Here is a 13,053-nt window from a genome sequence, read left to right on the forward strand (position 1 = left end):
ATTGTGTTACTATTTTAGTATTGTTCTCTTCAGACTTTGTTGAAGTTTTGTCTTAACGGTTATACATTTTTTCTTATTTCATCGTTACACATAAGAATAAAATGTTGTGATGACTGGATAGATTGGAACCTACGAACATTGAGTTTTTATTCTTCAAACAATTTACCAATGGTCCAAGCTTTGTCCTCACGTTAACGTACGGTTACAGGGTTTATTACGATTTAAATAAAATGGCTGGCTGTTAGAGTTTCCTGCTCACATATTTCGATAAAAAAATTTCATTGCTTCGTAGATACGTAGAGCAATGTTTAGATACACATTTTAGGAGAGTGCATTTTGGTGTATATAATAATTTCATGCCAGATAAAAGCTGGATAAGTTTTGATAACATGTTTCATATGTAGTTCTCAATAATAGACTTGCTGTTCGGGATGACGTTCCAAGGTTTAGCATTGACTAGCAGTTTTTGCTATTAATATCCCTTCTAGCAATATTAGCAATGGACAAAAGTTAGCCCGTGTTAAAGCTTTTTCCTCCTAATTTAGTTATTTTACTTTATTATTTAACGAATATATTGAAAATTGTCAGAGATACGTATGCAGTAATTTATTTCGGGAGGGGTCCGACTTCAATATTAGGATAAATTATAATAAAATTTTAAAAGATAATCCCCAAAATTAGGCTAAATTTACAGAAAAGTTGGGGTTTCAGAGGGGTCTGGACCCCCTGGACCCACCTCTACATGCGTCCTTGTTTGTCAGTAACATTTCCTCATTTTAAAACCCTCAAAAACTTCGGATAGACTATATAAAGGAAAACGAGTTATTTTCGATGAAATATCACTTCAAGGAGAGGCGTCAGTTTTATTGCACATGGTGGTATCCCACGTTCACAATGGCAAGAATTCCTTTCCTCTGATTCTCTGTCATTGTGCTCTATCGAAAGGTTAGGTTTGTAACATATTACTCCTACGAACAAGCATGACTGGCAGACAGGAATACTGAACACAACTCCAGATAAATGCATGCTGAACTTACGTTTATTGCTACGCTTTGGTGATTTGCCCTCAAGATCAATCGAGTGGTAATTCAGTTCCGTCTCTGTTCTTAAGCCATGTTCGTATTACATCGAACAGTTTTGATAATGAAAAGCATGCCTCTTAATATAACAGACTTCTTTCGCGTAAGAAATCGAAACTCAGTTGGTCAGAGCAACTAGTCTGTAAGAATTAGGTTGTTAGTTAGTTAGGAGCCCAGTACGACTAAGGGTTTTTATTACTATTGTTTTTATCTTTTTTACGTGAGGAAAAATCAAATTGTGACATCGCGATATCAAATGTATTTGATTAGGTAGCTTTGTCTTAGCTAAACTTTAAACATCAGTAACCGTCGAAATTATTTCACTAACCGATCACTTACTGAACATTTCAAACACGTCAAACCAGTGGCATAACATGAAGGTTAACCTCTCCTCCGCAGTCCTTAGTTATGCGTCCGTACTTTCAAGGGCGGACTAAGGGACGGGCGACTGCCCAGGGCGCCAGAGAAAGAGGGGCACCAAAACGAACCTCAAAAAGTAAATTTTATAATGTGCTTTCTACTGACGTTTCTGGTTTATATTCTTGTAAAGTAGTGGCAATTATATGATCTTTTTCCATTTCACTATGGAAGAAGAGAGTTTCATACTACTAAGGGGGCTGTATCGAAAAATTGAGAGATGGCATGTAGAATAAAGAGTGCCGAGAATTAAGTATTGTTTGTTTGTTTGCTTGAGTTTAGCGTAACACGATTATGCCTTAATGGACAAGGGAGATGTGGATACTAATTATAGTGGAATCCAAACCACTTTTAACGTTCAACAGTAATCCAATGGGAATTGGACCCGGTACCACAGAAGGCAGGCGTGCTAGCCACTAGACCAGGGGGGTGGAGTTGGTATTGTTTATAACGGGCCATATTCTTTGTGAAGTTTTCCTAGGTAATGGATTTCTTTTTGAAAATGGATTTAAAACTGTGGCGTCATTTAGGGACGGCACGGAGGGGCATTTGCCCCCCCTGAGTTTGAGACATATAGATTTTATCATTAGAATAGTAGTAAATCAGTGAAAACGCGAAATTTTACTTATATCAAGAGGTCTTGTCCCCGCCCCAAAGCAAAATCTGAAATGACGCTCCTGGTTTAAACTATTAAAAACACTATGATAAAATGTAAAATATAGGCTACTACTAGGGGAAGGGCGCCAAAAAGGTCACTTTGCCCGTGTGAAAATTTGGTCTGCTCCGCTCCTGCGTACTTTCTGTATATTTTTTGGCCTTGCAGCTTGTGCGGTCCCCAGGCCACATTGTTGCGGGGGCGCTATTTACGCCTACCCTTCGAACGTAAGTCAATAACTGTTTAAGAAATTCTACCATCAGCGTGGAAACGGGAATATATTTTTCTAATAGTCCCATAGAACTTTCACTCAGAACGCCAGATGCAATTTTTCAGAGTGGGCTCTGGCTAAGCAGAAGGAAGATCTGTTTCCTAAGTAAGTTCCTTTCAGAAAGTTTTCTATTTCTTTAACAGTGATGTAAATAAACATAGTCATCGTTATTAGCTCGATATCAAACCATCCTGGACAAATCCCTCTAGAACAATGATCGGCAAAAGTTATTCTGCCTAATTTTATAAGCGACTCAAGGGTGAAACACTTGTTAACGAAAGCAATGTTGTGTATATACTGCCTTATTTCTGACAAAATATAAAGTATTTTGTAATCTTTAGACACTTTTCCTATTCTTTTTGTCACCCTTGGTTGTGTTGGGAAGCCTCGAACAAATAAAGAAGAGGTAATATTACAGTTAAGGGGCGCTATAAATATATTAGGTATTTCTTTTGTTACCTAACTATAACGGCCTAGGGTCGTCTTCAGTAGAATAAAAAATGCTACGTGATATTACATTCACGAAGGAGGAAAGGATGCTCTAAATATATTTCTTATTCATTTTGTCTGCCCTGCTTCTCAGAAATTATATACCTTCTGTTGGAGGGTGCTGAAAAGAGTGGAGGGGAAATAAAACGTCGTGCCCCATCATAAATTTTAAATTTTGTGACGTGGTTGCTCAAATTATTACTAAAGAAAGCACTTTAAACTAAGATGTCTAAAGTTACAACATTATGTAAGGGTGGCATATTCAGGAATATTATTATTATTATTATTATTATTATTATTATTATTAATAATATTAATAATAATAATAAATATGAATGTCTTTGGAGAGCCGAAATTATGTGACACGAATCATTATAGGTAGAGCTTTAAGATGTGTGGTCATAGGGGAGGAAAGACAGGATATTTCTCTCTCTGACTCTCTAACGTTAAGATTATGTGCTGAAGGTAAGAAGCATCATCATTCTACAATAGGTTGCTTTTACGTAGAATATCTATTACTTGAGCTCTCCTCTTTCGGGCAACTTTGCTTATGTAGTAAATTCAAAACAATTTCAATTTAAGACAAATGTTTATAAAGAAAATTAAACATTTAATATGAAAATCTGTTATCAAAATATCCAAACACGTAGATAGAAGACTATGTAGTGAGAAACATTGTGAAACTATAAAATTCTCCAAATTAGAATTAACATTTACTGGAAAACATTCGTTATGCATCAGTGAGCACAGGGGAAATAATTACGAATCTGTTTGCAAACAAAAATTAGAGACACTAATGCAAATGCGACGATATTTTCTCTCTCTTTTTTTGGTATCGTCATGAGTTTTACACATATGTTACAATTTGATTCTTTCCCAAAGAAAAAATAAATAAAATAACCTTAGTGATAAAAATGACAACAGTACTTACACGGGATTCGAACCGTCTACCTTCGATATACAAATTCGTTGCTTTATTTAACTGAGCTACTTGATTTCTTACGTAAGCTGAACCTGTTATACAGTAAAGACGATTTTTCATTACGATTGGGCTAACAATTCGTCTTTTTTCATAGGTAATTTCCACTATTTGCACTATCTATACGTTAATACTTAGCATAGATTCATATATTTGGAGTTCGCTGATAATGCATATAATAAGACATACTAGAAATATTTCTTTAAAATTTTCGTTTGTAGATCTAATCCACGCGTCTCTCAATGACATAGATGTCGCTGCTTCGTGTTGAACTGCAGAATTTCCTCGCGTTCCTGAAAATTTCCCACTTTAGCAGAGTTGGTAATTCTCCAGATTTCTGTCGATTTAATGTTTTTTGCTTCTAATTTCTTTATTTTAAGCTAATATCTAACACAAATATTAAAAACGGGTTTATTATTAACCTGTCCTGCTGGGGAAACCTTTCGAAATTTCGAACATATAAAGAAAACGGAGATATTTTCAAAAAACTTCAAAATAAAGAGACGCGTCATTTATTTTGCTCATAGTTGTACAATATACATAATACATTACTCAAATAGTAGTTTTTCATGAATATACGTGTTTTGTTGCACATTTTCTCTGTATGATTAACACACTGGAATACATTGATGAATTTGTTCCATTCCGTTTGCGTTAGATACACCAGATTATGGGCTTCTTCCAATGTACACTTTTTACGTAACAGCACTATCTTCTCGACGACTGTAAATAGCACAACTTCATGATTTGAGCTTAATGATTTGACTATGGTCACATTTAAATCATCATGAAAATAATCATTCATTTGGTCGATTCGTGACATTCTTCACAGGTCAATTGTACACCAAATTGCTCTGCTTTGCCCAATCGAATCGTAGGTTCAAACATTGTAGCACAGATATCAATCATGACATGTTTTGTTTATTGGATAATAGGTTGCGAAGAGGAATACTTTATCGTTAGAAGTACACATCTTTTCTGCTGAAACGGACTTGCTCGAATGATTTCGGGGCTGACACGGTATTTGCTAATTTCATACATCTATGGCTGACGTCATTGGAAAGGAATGTGGTTACGTTTGAGTTCATGGTTTCATCACAATTGCTGACAAAACCAAATTCAGTGATCTGGCTGCGTGCTAAATTCGAATTGATGACTTCAACCCAATAATCCTTTGTAAGATAAACATAGAGAACAAGTAATTAAGAATCGTAACAGTTCTTGTTTTGATGCTTCCATCGCTAAATATCTTGCTGGTAAAATTATAGTCTTATCAAAAAGCTTCACTAGCATTCTTAATGCAATTTGTGTAGGGATCATTTTTCATTCATCAATTCTTGATAAATTATTTAATCATATCAAGTATATTTAGAAACTGTATACAAATAGTCTTGCTGAGGATATCATGAATACTAACTCGAACGATACTTATATATGATACAAAACTGATGACGTTGCATTACCATGTTCTGAGGTGTACTATTGCATCATGATAAATATTGTTGCCAGACGCTTTTGTTCTCCAGAGTTCCGTTTTTTTTACTATTGAGTGCACATTCCTAAAAATACAAATCAAAATTTTCCAAACTAAAATTTCAACGAAAAAAATTCAAACAAATATTTGAAACAAAAACATTACCAAAAATCAAACAAAATTTCTAAACAAAAACTTCAAATTCTGAAAACAATTTCCAAAAAATATTCAAGCGAAATATTTTCAAACAAAAAATTTTGAAACAAAATGTTGAAACAAAAAGTTGTCAAACAAATATTTCAAACAAAAATTTTTGAAAAATGAATCAAAAATCAAACAAAAATTTTTAAAAATGAATCAAAAATCAAACAAAAATTTTAAACAAAATTTTTAAACAAAAAAGTTGCAAACGAAAAAATTTCAAACCAAAAATGTCAACTGAAAATTTTACATTTCATGGTTAACCGTCAAACATTATCGGGTTTTAATCATATGATTAACATATAAGCGATTTTCATCATATTTATCAGCGAGCGCAAAATGTTGAACGAAACCAAAATTTTCGAACAGTAATCGATAAATGTTAAAACTTTTAGCTGAATGCAGCAAAAATTTGAAAACCATCAAAAAATCAGATTGCGTGAAAGAAAGTGGCCATTCAATCAGATTGCATGAAAGATAGTGATCAGCCAAGCAAATTGAATCAACAATAACTTTGCAAAGTCAGATTACGTCACTTCGTGATTAAATTTCAAAGTGTTGTAGCATGTATTGCCTTTCGTCTATGAGTCATAAGATTCAATAAGGTTACCTATGAGATTTCTGAAAACTCAAGGTAAAATCAACCACCACAAATTATCTTAGACTATGAGCTATGACTAAAGTCAAAGTCTTGTTTCAAATTTCGCTCCTCATACTAAATTTTTGTTTATCACAATTCCCAAATTTAATGAAGGGTCCTTCGTATCTCTCTCGATATACCTAAGGCTTAGAATTAACCGTATAATTACATGCTGTGGTTAAGTCACAAATAGGACAATTAACTTAGCAGAACCAACTGTTATCTAGAAACGTGTTATTTGATAACTTTCATGAATTTTGACAAGGAAATGAATCCCTGTACACTACCTCATAAAGCTCCTACGTGGTGCATCGTATTGGTTACATTTACATTTGGCCCATAGGCAGAAATAAAACCAGTGACGTAATTTGATTTTGACAATTCTCATATTTTTCTACAAAGTTTAAATGTACCAATGTTCTGGACTCCTAATTCCATCATACGTCAATAACATATCACGTGACCATATACATATTTGACAATGATTTACCCAAAGAATGAGATACCACCAAATTTATGATTGGTACACAAATACACATGTGTCTTCTGAAAAAGTAATAAATCCTGTACTCATTCAGTAATAAAGCCGAATCAAAAAATATAAAATAGTTCAATAACCTTTAAAACTTGAATATTTAACCATAGGAGGGGCACTAAAATTTACAATGAGTCCTAGAAAACATTTACCGAATGTTATTATTTGATAATTCCCAAAATTAAAAGGGAACATAAAGATATAAAGGTAATAAACCTCTGTACATTCTCGTATAACGAGCTATATTCTTATCAAAGGGAATAAATTGAGTCATTATTCTCCGAAATTTATTTTTGATAGTTCTTTACCCATAACAGGGAACGAGGTGGACCAACCAAATTTACATGGTACATATTGAGGTCCTGTACTATGATACCAAATGCTAATAATGAACAATTTCTAAAATTGAGTGGATAAGCCAAGGTATACCTCTCAATTTTTAAAGGGGAGCACCAAGGTACCCATGTGGTAAGATAGGAAATTGACTCCTATACTTGAACATATAACCATATAAGGTAATATTACCTCATCAAAGCTGATAAATTGGGCGAAAAACCAAATACGTGGTTGCACTAAAATTTGGCAATTTCGTACCCATGGTAGGGAAGAAGGTAGACCACCAAATTTATCATGATACACATGAAGGTCCTGTGCTATAATACCGAATGCTTCAATTGAGCAATTTCCAAATTTGAAGGGGTGGGTCAATATAAATTCCCAAAAATTTAAAGGGATGCACAAATGTACCTATGTCTTGTGATAGGAAATGATCCCCTATACATAACCATATGACCATATAAGGTAAGGAGATAAAATAGGACCTCATCAAAGGGGATAAAATGGACCAAAAACAAAACACGTGGTACAACGTACTGCTTACGTTTATATTTTAGCAATTTTGCATCGCTAAAAAGGAACGAGGAGGACCATTCAAATCTATAGTAATCTCTATTAGGGTTCTATACCATAATACCAAATATTTAAATTGGGCAATTTCCAAAATTAAATGGGTGCGCCAAGTTAACTCTCACAAAAATTTAAAGGCGTGCATCAATGTACCCATGTCTTAGGATAGGAAATGGACCTCTATACATGATTATATAACCATATAATGTAATAGGATCAAAGGTGATAAACTGGTACAAAACAAAACACGTGGTACAACGTATTGCTTATGATTATATTTTATCAATTTTGTACCAAAAAAGGGAACGATGTGGAGCACCCAGATTTATAGTGATTTGTATTAGGGTTCTATACCATAATACCAATGTTTAAATTGGGCAATTTCCAAAACTAAAGGGGTGGGCCAAGGTATCCCTCCAAAAAATTTCAAGGGGTGCATCAATGTACCCAAGTCTTGTGATAGGAAATGGACCAACATACATGATCATATAACCATATAAGATAATAGGACTTCATCAAAGGGGATAAATTGGGCCAAAGACCAAACAGTGGTTGTACTAAAATTTTGCAATTTTGTACCCCTAAAGTGAAAAAGATGAACCACCCAAATTTATAGTGATCTATATTATGGTCCTATACTATAATACCAAATGATTAAAATGGGCAATTTCCAAAATTAAAGAAGTGTGCCCAGGTACCCCTCCAAAAATTTAAAGGGATGCACAAATGTACCTATGTTTTATAAGGAATGGACACCTATACATGACCATATAACTATATAATGCAATAGGTCTTCATCCAAGGGGATAAATAGGGCTAAAATCTAAACAAGTAGTACAACGTATTGCTTACGTTTATATTTTAGCAATTTTGTAACCATAAAAGTTAACGGAGTCGACTATTGAAATTTATCATAATACATATTAGAGTTCTTTACTATAATACCAAATGTTTCATTTGGGTAATATCCAAATCTTACGGGGTGGGCCAAGTTACCCCTCCCAAACTTTAAAGGGGTGCTTCAATATACCCATGTTTTGTGAAAGGATGTGGACCCCTATATACGCCTATATAACTATATAAGGTTTTAACACTTCATCAAAGGGGATAAATTAGGTAAAAAAACCGAAATTATCTTTTGGCAATTTTTTTACCCATGAAACGGAACGAGGTGGACCCCCAGTACTAATAGAGCTACATACCTTAGTCCTAGGCTACCACGCTGAAGTTTTAGATTTGTCAATTTCCAAAATTTAAGGCGTATGGTCCTATTTACCCCTGCCGAAATTTAGGGGGTAGACCAATGCAGCCCTGAAAAATAAAAAAGGTGGTCCCCTATGGCATTGACTTCGAGCCAAGTTCATTGACCTTCGACCTATGACGTCTCAAAAAATTTTGCTGACTCAGTTGCACCAAGAGGGACCACTACTACTGATACTGAGTTAAATACTAAATAATCTAACATCATTAACTCTGGATTTCCTGCCTATGGCGTTAAGCAAATTATCTAAAGCATTCACTTTACCTGCAACCAAAGGATACATTCTGTATTTTTTAAACAACAAGGAAAATCAATCGTATATTGGACTACTTCCTAAAACGAAATATTATGGTGCAAATAAAATGTTCATTCAAGACAGGAATAGTTTATGCATGGGTACAAGAGCCATCGTAATAACACATTCCATTCCCATAATAAAATTATCAACTATTCAATTCCAGATGTCAATGTACTGCGAAAAGTATATGTTTTCTTTATGACATCATTTGAAGCAGTAACCAATGTTAATCCCTTCTTGGAGACTATAACGATTGCAAGTGCTTCCAATTCAGTATACCGCCGAAATTTCCCCAAGCTCAATACCATTGGAATTCCACCAGCACATGGTTATCGATGGAGAAGTACGTAATCGATCACTGCAATGCAATGCCTCGCCAACATTGAAAAGAAAAACTGAAGGAAAGCAAATGTTACATGCAGCTCGACCAAGATACTGAGATATTAGAAGAGCACGTGTATGAGCATGCCGGATGTTTTTATCATGGTTGCAAGTTGTGTGTTACTGCAGGACGTAACCTGCCCATCTACGGCAATCCAAAAGACAATATGGAATTCCGTTATGGTCTCCAGCAACGAAAAATTGAAAGATTACGTCAATTGGGATACAAGGTACATGAATTTCAACAGTTCCTGAAAGCAAAATCCATCAAAGGTGACGTATCTCAATAATCAACCTTACATGAATCGCAGCCCCTTAAATCTTACAGACACTTTTCTCGAGGCAGGGCTAATTGTGTGAAATTGTACCATTAAGTAGACGAAAAAGAAGCATAAAAATAAGTTAACTGGATATTGTAAGTTTGTATTCTTACATTCGTAAATGCGGTAAGTACTCTTTGGACACCCTAGAATTTATTTACAGAGTGATAATATATCACAAATATGTAAAGCCAATGGCCTGATCAAAATGACAATATCGCCAAGTCGCCACCTCTATCATGTTCTCCTCCCATATCGAAGCAATAAGAATTACTCTTTCCATTGTGTGCTGCTTATGCCGAAGAAATGAACCCAGGCGCTAGAGCAATCTGTACGCACAACGATCAGGAGCTATACCTCACTGAAGCATGAGTATCGTACGAAATACAAAAGGCAAAGGAATTGGGATATGTACCAGTGGAAATCTTGGAAAATTTGGAACTATGATATTGAACAAAATGATCCCATCACGAAAATAGGTGGTTTGTTCACGGAATACATGAACACTTTTCTCAAATCGAAAATGGAAGCTTCTGGATGGCAAAGTTCATGTGTCAGCGAAGAAAGAAAAGGCAATTTATACAAACCGTCCTGGAGCGTGAATACATAGCTTTGGACCCTTCCAAAATTGAAAATTATCGTCAAGGACGAAGTTTTTCTAAGCTATTTCTTAACTGTTTATGGGGCAAGCTATCGCAAAGTAAGAACTTTAGCCAGACCACTATTATTGATCGGCTAGAAGAATTTTTTTCTGATAAGCTAACTCCCTACGACATTGAACTCCATCAAATTGTACCCATCAATGATATCATGTTGTATGGGTTCTAGGAGTACAATGAACATGTGCCGGTTCAAAATCGAAACACCAATGTCATTTTAGGGCACTTTCAACATGCCTTGCACGTCTGGAGCCGTACAAGTACTTGGAAATGTTGCAGGAACGTGTTTTATATATTGACTCTGATTCTATGATATTTACAGAAAAACCGGGGAGCCAACCATTGGACCTTCCACTTATTTGGGATGTTTATCAGATGACATAGATTCTTATGGACAACGAGCCAACATCAAGACATTTGTTAGTGGAGAGCCGAAAAACTTTAGTTTAGAAATATATATAATCTAGACACTAAGTTTACCAGCTTTGTATGTAAAATTAGAGAATTTATCAGAAACTACGTTGGAGGACAACATTTAAATTTCAATGCTTTAAAAGAAATGATTTGGAATCAATGTTGTGGAAAGTCACAATTACCATCTATCATAAAATATGCAGTACCAGAGGCCATACCAAAGTCACTCGCAACGAACGCAAAATCTACAGCATCCAGTATACAAATCGACAATTCAGGGAACTTAATTCATATCATACGATTCCATTCGTGTACGTTAAGAAACGAAAGGTGGAGCACAAAAATTCAGATGAAGAAAACTGTAAATACCCGATGAGGGACTTTTTTCCTATTATTGTAACAGAGTCTTTTTCCTTTTCCTTTTTCCACCTGATCATAAAGCAGCAACAACATCAGCGGAAGAAAAATGCAGTCATCCCGTACCCAGAAGAATTCATAAAGCAGCAACGCCATCAGCGGAAGAAATGCATGTATCTTGTACCTAGAGGTAGAGGGAAATAAACAGAAAGTGCAACACATCAATCTTTTACGATTAAGTTTTATTTCTCCCTTATAAATAAATACTCGCTTTTATTGTTCAGAAGAAACAAATTCGTAAAACAATCTATTGCTTCTTCTTTTTGTTTACAGGATATTCCTGCAAGACTCGAATTCAACGTATATATTGACATAGATTCTGTACTTATCATCTTAATGAAAATGTATGGGAAGAACAAATAACTTTCGTTAACATACGACGAGCAGAAAAATGTTTTAATGTTTCCTGAAACCCAATTTTCACGAACACTATTTTTAAAATAATTTTAATCTTAAAAATTTGGAATGAGAATTTGAGGTAGAAAATTTAAGTTTAAAAATGCGATATTTTTCCAAAATTAGATTTTAATGATTAGTTTGAAAATATTTCGTTCCAAAATATTTGATCTGAAAATTTTTAGATTTGGTTTAATTTCTTTGAGTTCGAAATTTCTTTTTAAAATTTAGTTTAGTTCGAAAATTCTTAGTATTATTAGAATTTCTTTTGAAATTTTTAGTTCAAAAAATAGAATTAGTAATTTATTAGTTTTCCTTGAGTTGATTTAAATTCTGAAAATTCAGTTTCAATTTTTAGTTTGAAAATCTTGAATTTTAAAATTGTAGTTCGAGAAAGGTTTGATTTATTAATTTGTAGATTTCTAGAATTTGATTTACATTTTTTAGTTCGAAAATTTATACTTCGAAAAATTTAGTTCGAAAACTTTGCGTTTTGATTCTTTTAGTTTCAATTTTTTGATTGGAAAAATTTTGGTTTGAAAATTTAGTAGGAAACATTTTGTTTCAATTCTTCTTAGTTTCAGTTTCTTTAATTCCAAGTATTTTGCTTTTAAAACTTTGTTTATTTTTTGGTTCGAAATATTTCTAGTTTTGATAATTGTAGTTTCAACTTCTTGGTTCGAAAAAGTTTCGACTTGAAAATTTTTAGTTTGAAAATTCTTGAACTCAGCGAAACTGTTTCGAAAAGAATCGAAGCAATTCAGAATTTGGAAATTTAATAACAATATTTCATTTAATCTTAGCGCTTACTGAGCAAAAAGACGCTGAGCGTTTTAAAAAATCACTCAAACTCACAACAACGTTTTTTTAAAAGTTCTAATAATGAACCAATCGCATTTAAGTAAACAGTCATCTCTTTAGTTAATCCAAAAACGACAATGATAGCTCCATCTTTCATCATTGTTAGAGAATAAATGCATCCTTTGAGGGATACATTAGTTTAAGGACAAGATTATGTATTCAATCTCAACACGTGAACATATAAGGTCGGCTCCTTATTCATCAAGGTAAGAAAGAGGGTAACCATCTTACCTATAAAAGGAAACGATAATATTTAAGGTGAACTTCAATACACCATCAGGTACCAAAAAGAGTAACCATAAAGGAGAACGGATTTCTAAAATCCGAGTCATAAAAGAGAGTGACGGATTTCCCCAGAAGGGTGACTCATGACGTTATACTACGTGATCTCAGTATTTGA

Source organism: Thermobia domestica, chromosome 7 (genome assembly GCF_964235325.1).
Source record: "Thermobia domestica chromosome 7, izTheDome1.hap1.1, whole genome shotgun sequence".
Taxonomy (NCBI): Eukaryota; Metazoa; Arthropoda; class Insecta; order Zygentoma; family Lepismatidae; genus Thermobia; species Thermobia domestica.